Below are 8,478 nucleotides of genomic sequence, written 5' to 3'. Positions count from 1 at the left end.
TGTCATCAGGACCAACTGCCTTTCCATTCTTCATCCTCTTCATAGCTGCCCTCACTTCCTCCTTGCTAATCCGCTGAACTTCCTGATTCACAATCCCTACATCATCCAACCTTCTCTCTCTCTCATTTTCTTCATTCATCAGTCCCTCAAAGTATTCCTTCCACCTTCTTAGCACACTCTCCTCGCTTGTCAGCACATTTCCATCTCTATCCTTGATCGCCCTAACTTGCTGCACATCCTTTGCAGCTTGGTCCCTCTGTCTAGCCAATCGGTACAAGTCCTTTTCTCCTTCCTTAGTGTCTAATCTGTCATACAACTCACCATACGCCTTTTCCTTTGCCTTTGCCACCTCTCTCTTTGCTTTACGCTGCATCTCCTTGTACTCCTGTCTACTTTCTTCATCTCTCTGACTATCCCACTTCTTCTTTGCCAACCTTTTCCTCTGTATAATTTGCTGTACTTCCTCATTCCACCACCAAGTCTCCTTGTCTTCCTTCCTCTGTCCTGATGACACACCAAGTACCTTCCTAGCTGTCTCCCTCACTATTTCTGCAGTGGTTTTCCAGCCATCTGGCAACTCTTCACTACCACCCAGTGCCTGTCTTAACTCCTGCCTGAACTCCACACAACAGTCTTCCTTCTTCAACTTCCACCATTTGATCTTCGGCTGTGTCTTCACTCGCTTCCTCTTCTTGGTCTCCAAAGTCATCCTACAGACCACCATCCGATGCTGCCTGGCTACGCTCTCCCCTGTCACCACCTTGCAGTCTCCAATCCCTTTTAGATGGTGCTTTCTACATAAGATATAGTCCACCTGTGTGCACTTTCCTCCACTCTTGTACGTCACCCTGTGTTCCTCCCTCTTCTTGAAATATGTATTCACCACAGCCATTTCCATCCTTTTCGCAAAATCGACCACCATCTGTCCTTCCACATTTCTCTTCTTGACTCCATACTTTCCCATCACCTCCTCATCACCTCTGTTCCCTTCACCAACATGTCCATTGAAGTCCGCTCCAATCACCACTCTCTCCTCCTTGGGTACCCTCTCCACCATGTCGTCCAACTCATTCCAGAATTCTTCTTTTTCATCCATCTCACACCCAACTTGCGGGGTTTTTTCTCATCCAAACTGCAAAATCAAACATTACATTAATTCACACATTGTGTAATGCTAATAATCAATTAATAATTCAAGAAAATTATGCCATCTGATATAGCTATCTAGTCAGCCACAGTCTTTTGCTGCGTATAACAAGATTGGCGCTGACCAGAGGCGATTCTAGGATCAGAGCTTTTGGGTGCTGAGTATCTAGAGTGCTGGCCGGCCAGGCAAGATAAATTTCACTGTTTTGTACATTTTAACGCAATTTTGGACCATCATTCCCACATTTGTGAAAGAAAAGCATAACACATTTTGGGTAGAGGAAACACTGACTAAACCAACAAATCTAAGAAAAATTATTTAAATGCTGAGCTACAGCAAAGAGGAATGGATTGGAATCATAAAATGAATATATAACATAGAAAAGCGGACTTTATCCCTGAACCTATGTATGGACAAATTTACTAAGTTCTGGAGGAAGACAACTAATTTTGATACAGCAGCTCCTCAACATATACATATACAAATACACATACACATAAACAGTATATATGTATGTTTCTGGAGTAAAACAGCCCCCTATAGTGAGTACCAAAAATACCAAAAATGGACCTTAGTCTTACTTTTGGACTTTTATTTGAAATGCAATGCATAACATGTAAAACACATTAACAGAAATTGACTTTTTCAATGTTTGTCTCTGCCTTTTTCCTTCTTGTCTGTATTATATAATACAAATACATAAATAAATACAAGATGTTTTGCATGAAGGTTTGACAAAGTCGGCTTTCATCTTAGGCTTTCTTTCCAGGGTGCGGCGGGGAGAGGTAAGTCTGCTGAGAGCTTGGTCTCGATTGTTCGGGAGCCGTCGACGAGGGGATCGGAATGGGAGAGGCACCACCCAGCTGTTGGTGTCGTCCATCACCATCTCTCTGTCCATGAACTCCAGGAACAGACGATCTTCGATGGAAAGCCCCACTTTGTCGTCATCAGGGACTGGGGTGTCATGTTTGATGCTGTAAGGAGGAACCTTTCCTTGACCTGGAGACGGTTGGGGCACGGAGTGAGGAGAGATGGCCTTCCGTTTTCGAGCACGCTGGTGCGATAGGAAGTCACAGCTGCTGGCTTGTGGGCTGAACCCAGGCACACGTCCCCTATAACCACCCAACCCAGGTCTAGACGTTGGGCATAGGGGGCGCTGGGAGGACCATTGCGTTGCTCCCTGACTTTGTGGACCTGAAGGATGTGGCGTCCCAGAAGTATCAGGATCTGGGCTTCAGGGTCCAGGCGAGGGATTCTGCGAGCGATGGACTTCAGGTGGCTGTGGTGCTGTGCAGCTTCTGGGGTCGGGATTTCTGACCGATCGTCAGGCATATGGTTGCACTCAATGAGTGTTGGAAGCAGCACACTTGTTTTTTTCCATCCAACGACTCCGCCAAGAACCCTGTGGCTCTTCTTCCAGATGTCTCGGTGACACCTGCACATGTACGCAGGGTGTACAGTGAGTCTGAACCTCTGATTTGGATGAGGTGGAAGAAATCAGACCTCGCCAGAGATCTGTTGCTCTGGTCGTCCAGGACGATGTAGACGTTACTAGCTCTGTCTGGGTGTGCTTTGGCGTATACCTTCACCAGGCAGATTTTGGCACAGGATCTGAGGCTTTGGCCTCTGCCACAAACTTCTGTGCATTTAGAGATGACTGCTGGTGGAGGCGCCTCCTCTTCACTCTCCCCGCCATGCTCTGAGGTGGGGTCCTTGTCTTTTTTGTCCCGTGGAGGAGGTCCAGGGTGGAGCGCCGCTATGTGGTCATCGCTCTCACATTCGCTGCACTTCAAAGTTGCCTTACAGTTCTTCGCCAGGTGAGTTGTGGAGGAGCAACACCTGTAGCAGGCACCAATCTCTTTCAGAAAGGCTTTGCGCTCCTCAAGAGACTTGCTTCGAAAACCCCGACATTTCTTTAGAGGATGGCGCTTCTGATGGATGGGACATTGTTTACCTTTGTCGCCAGGCTTGCTGCTCGAACTGCGTGACTGAGAAGCTGAGCGGTTTGTTGAGACCTCTGTCTTGTGGGTGGAGACATGCCTTTTGGCGTGTCTTGATTCCTTTTCTGATCGCTCATGTTTTGAGGACCCTGTGGAGGACTTGTTGGACGTTTTCGAGGGAGCTGAAGGGAGAGTAAAGCTGGGGTCGTTTCTTCTGTGTGCCTCGCTGCAGATGAAGTCTGCGAAGAAGGTGAATGGGGGGGGGCGAGAGACATGGTGCTGCTCTTTGTACTGGGAACCCTTAGTTATCCATCTCTCTTGTAGACTGTGTGGCAGCTTCTCAACGATCGGGTTGACACGCCTGGCGGTGTCCAGGTACGAGATCCCCGGCAGGTAGCCCTCACACTTAGCAGAGTCTAACTCCATCAGCAGGTCTCCCAGTTCCCTCAACTTTACGGGGTCTTTCTCAGCGATTTTTGGAAAGTTCTCTATCCTCTCGAAGAGCGCTCTCTCGATCACTTCAGGGGAGCACTCTTCTAGGCGTTCCCAGACATGTTGTAGGCCCACTACAGGGTCGGTGACGTGCACATAGCGAATCCTTGTAACGTGCTCTGAGAACTCTTTTCCTAACGACTTTGTCAAGAGGTCGAGCTCCTCGCTGGCAGTTAAGTTCAGTCCTTCAATGGCGTTGAAGAAAGAGGAGTTCCATGCCCAATAATTTTCTGGGCGCTCGTTGAACTGGATGAGACCGGAATTCACAAGCTCTCGGCGCACCAAGTAGCTCGCAATGTCATTCGTACCAGTCGTGTCATCACGATGTGGCTGCGGTGAGGCTCTGAGAGGAGAGTGGTGCAGCTGAGCAGGAGGAGGCTGAGAAGGGGAGAGCTGAGCAGGATGTTGGTGATGTATGTGGAGTACAAAATGTTCTCCATATGCACTCCGTATGTACTCTGTGGTTTTCCACTTGTCTGTGTGTATGAAACTTCTCATTCACTGCAGACACACATGACCATTGTTCTCATGCGTACCTTCCATGGGGCCACATAGCAACTGTTATTATGCTTGCCTCCCCGTTGCCGCATCCCAGGAACGGCCAGGTTGAGCAAAAGACAAGTGCAACAGGCGTACAGACACTCATGAGGCACAGAACGTGATTAACGTAGATTTTTCCTTCATTCCTTTTTAAGATTACACCTTAGTTGACGCAGGAAACATAGTGTATGACGCGACGGACTGTTCTATAAAAAACCACTATCTCCAGCTCAGAGGCAGAGCATATCCTCACAGACGAACCTCTGTGTGGCCTTATGTCTCTCCATCTGCAGATGCATTAAAGATTCTCTGTTTTCTTTAATATTTGTCCGATGATTATTCTCCCCAGAGGTTCCTGGGGCAAGAGCCCATTAAAAGGATAAAGGAAAATCCACAACAATTTGGTGTCAGAAGCGGGATCTCACGTCGCCCCGCCAGACGGACAACCGGCTGACCGATCATCTCGGGACAAGGACATAGTCACCGATCTCCCAATAACCTCACCAGGTTTGAGAAGAAGAAAGGGAGAGGCGGGTGGTCCGTTTGGTCGGTGTCGCTGAGATCCCTCAGCAAAACCCTGGGAGATTCATCGCACGGGTAAGCAGAATTCTTTAAAGGATAAAATGATCATTTAAAACGCGTACTATTGAAACCAGATGAGGTCGTGCACTGACAATTAAGCGGCTGTTCACCCTCGGTCTCGCACTAATAGAAGTGGTCATTTGGTAGGATTAAGTGAATTTGAGGGGGAAAAAAGAAAATAAAAGGGAAACAAGTGTTATGGCTCGCCCACCCCGCACCGTGGCCCGCCCACCCCATGCCGGCAGCCAATCGGCTCGTCAGGGCCGGGCTTAGTCATCAGGGCTGGGCTTAAGTTTGGTGGCCTCCCACGTGCCCGTTGTCAGTTCGTGTTGTTACCTCCCCGCAGTAGCGGCGACTCTCCTCTCACGGTCCTTTTCTCTACGAACTCATCCCAGCCCTTGGTTCATGTTTTTCCCTTGCAAGGTTTCCCCGTGGAAGTATCCTGCCTTGTTCCCGTTTGGATTACCCGCGAGTTTTTTCCCCCCTTGGACTTTCCGTTTTTTCCTTGTCGCTCATTGCCTTCCTATGTTTGAATAAAGTACGCCAGTTTTCGGCTAACCCCATCTCTGTCTGGTGTCGTGCGCTTGGGGTCTCCCATAAACTCTAACACACATGCTATTTTCATGAATTCCAGGTTCGTATCAGGCGCACCTGTTACCTATAGCATGCTATTCCCTGTAATTAAAACAAATATGTATCCCCCATAGACAAAGAAATGACCTGGATGATGCGATACCATGGCAATATTACCTGCAACTCACGGTTGTAGGTAATATTAATGTAACTAGTTATCGAAAAGAATACCGATGTTGGTTTTACTGAGCGGTTAATTGCTAAATGGTATAGCCTATACAGAATTTGGCGGACAAATGCTAACTAAGTCATGACAAAATAGCAGCCGAGAGAAGAAGAAGAAAAGTTGATGCTAGAATTGATCGGCCAGATGGAGGGGGGAGGGACCTCCGCTGCGCGCTCTGCTGTGATTCGTTGTTTTGTCATCAAATGCTCACAGCGAATCAACCAGTCACAGCAGCGTGTAGTTTATGGCAGCTTTTTCAACATGGAGGAGGACTTCAGCTTATCTGTTTGCAATCGCGCGAAATTCCGCGAATCAAATCTTTAAATATTCGGTCTGAACGTCAAGAAATGCGGTTACAACATCAGCGTGTCACAAAACATACATTTGTTTAACCATTTCGATAAAACTGCACTCGCGCGAATCAAATATTTAAATATTCAGCTGTTGGGCGTTAGGGCTTACCAACCATATGTATATATTTTGTTGTAGATCTTGGTCTTAAATTCCGATCCAAGTGGCATTAAAAAGGTCTTATAAAGTCTTGAAATTAACTTAGTGAAACCTGCAGATACCCTGTTCTTAGGCATGGCTTCCTACTGTGTCGCTTGTTCGTTCCGGCATTTGCAACCTTTGACAAACCCCTTCGGGCCCTCATTGACTCTCATGCACCCGCCTCACAGGTCCTCTTGTGGACCCCAGAGGCAACTAAAGCCTTTGAGGGACTGAAAGTCCAGCTCCAAATCGCACCAACTCTTGGCTATCCGGAGCCCGCTCAAGCATTCACTCAAACTGTGGATGAGCGCAACGGCTGCATGATCTCCGTCCTCTTGCAGTCAGTCTCATGGGGGACTGCAAGCTGCGCCCTGTGGCTTACTTCTCCGCCAAACTTGACCCGGTAGCGGCTGGCTTGCCTCGCTGCCTTCGAGCCGTCGCTGCTGCTGAAAAGGCTGTGATGGCCTCGCGAGACATCGTGGGGTACTCCGACGTTACTCTCCTGGTTCCCCATGCGGTCCCGCTCCTCCTACTTGAACAGAAAAGGTCACAGCTGTCCGCAGCCCGGTGGCTACGTTACAACACTGTGCTCCTTGACATGCCCACCATCACTGTCAAACGTTGCACTGTCCTTAACCCCGCCACCCTTCTTCCCTCACCAGACGATGGTGAACCACACGACTGCGTTGCAGCTGTCTCTGCTGTTTGTTCACCTCAGCCTGATCTCAGCTCCACTCCTCTTGCCAACCCTGACGTTGTCCTTTTTGTGGATGGGTCGGCTTCCCGCTGTCTTACCACCGGCCAATGTCAGGTTGGTTGGGTCGTTTGCTCTGCCTCCGCTTGCCTTAATTGCAGCTCGTTGCCCTCTCACCTCTCTGCACAGGCTGCTGAACTCACGGCCCTCTCTGCGGCCTGCGAGCTGGCAGCTGGCTGGTCTGTCACCATCTACACGGATTCACGCTACGCTTTCGGCGTGGACTTTGGTGCTCTCTGGCAACAGAGACAGTTTCTTACGTCTTCTGGTACTTATGTACATGCGCGTGCGACAAAGACACTCCAGAGCAGGGCTTAGTCCTTTTGAGATTGTCATGGGACGGCCTCCGACCATGGGAACGGGCCCTGCGCCGGGAGCTCTTCCCCAAACCGCTCTTTACGAGCATGCTATGCTACAGCACTGCTGTAATCTCTCCTCTGCTCTCTCCCAAGTCTCCCAAACAGGTGGCAGCTGCTCTCCCCACCCCAGCTGAGAAGGTTCTCCATTCCTACCTCCCCGGCGACTGGGTCGTCATCCGGTGTTTCCGGAGAAAGACCTGGCGATCCAACAGATGGGCGGGTCCATTTTCCCGGGACAACGGCATGGTTAGGGAACGTCTGTCCCGGGGGAAAGCACACACCCACCGGAGGTGGTGTCATATTTCCCAGTGACGTATTTAGAGGCGGAGCTGTGGTTCACTCTCTCTTTTTACGACGGACTCCGACAAAGAGGGACGTCGCCCCCTGCTCGGTGAGTTGGACTAGTGTAAAGCTATTTGTAACCCCTTTTTCACTGGCGGGCAACGCCAAGCACATTTAAACAAGACAAAAGCCTAATGCTACCAGTTACTAAAGTGTTACAATACAAATCAATAGCGCAACAGCATCCTGAGTTCTCAGCGGTGGAATGGTGAGCTGGCTGAACCTCCTGTGTACTAGTAGGCTAGTGTCACTAATGACAATATTAGTGATAATTGATAATAGAAATAATTAACCAAGATAATAATCAATTTAGTAGCGCGGTGCCTCCACTGTGAAAGTACTACACTTAGCTAAGGCTGGTGAATGGTATATCTTCCCAGAATGAAACAAACATGTGGTCAATGCAGATCTTATAACTCTGCTGTGTACTGAATTACTGTACAAGCTTATTACCAGCACTCTATAAGTAACCTAGGCTTTGCATATGCGGAAAATGAGCTGCCAATACACCCGAAATATAATTAATAATAATAGGATTTATTTGATAATAATGAGAGAGAGAGAGAGAGAGAGAGAGAGAGAGAGAGTACCACACGAGTGTAGTATTGCTGATTAAATAAACATTAATTGAAATTACACAGGGTGGGACAAGCGGTCACAATAAACAGGAAGAAAGTATCAAAAGAACACACAAATACCCAGCACTTTCCGTTGGGGCCCGTTGGTGCACATTAAAGCAGCTCTCTGAGCGGAGGGCAAGGCAGCCACCGCCACGATGCCCAGGCGACGAGATAAAAGTGTGCGTGTGTGTGTGAGTATAAATGAAATTTTCGGGTTACTCGACCGGGAGGCTGTGTGCAGTCCAGAGGATGGAAGGCGTAGTGCTAGCCTAGCAGCTGGCATGTGTCGGCTCCCCGGTAGCAAATGGCCAAAGGTTGCAATGTTCAAACAACCCTGGCGAAGATAGAGCAGATGAAGCGAGTCCTCTTTGGATAGCAGACAGGTCCCAGGAATGGAGCAGAGCGGCTCCC

Source organism: Lampris incognitus, unplaced genomic scaffold, assembly GCF_029633865.1.
Source record: "Lampris incognitus isolate fLamInc1 unplaced genomic scaffold, fLamInc1.hap2 scaffold_49, whole genome shotgun sequence".
Taxonomy (NCBI): domain Eukaryota; kingdom Metazoa; phylum Chordata; class Actinopteri; order Lampriformes; family Lampridae; genus Lampris; species Lampris incognitus.
The sequence above is the reverse complement of the archived record's forward strand: the minus strand, read 5'-3'. Positions refer to the sequence as shown.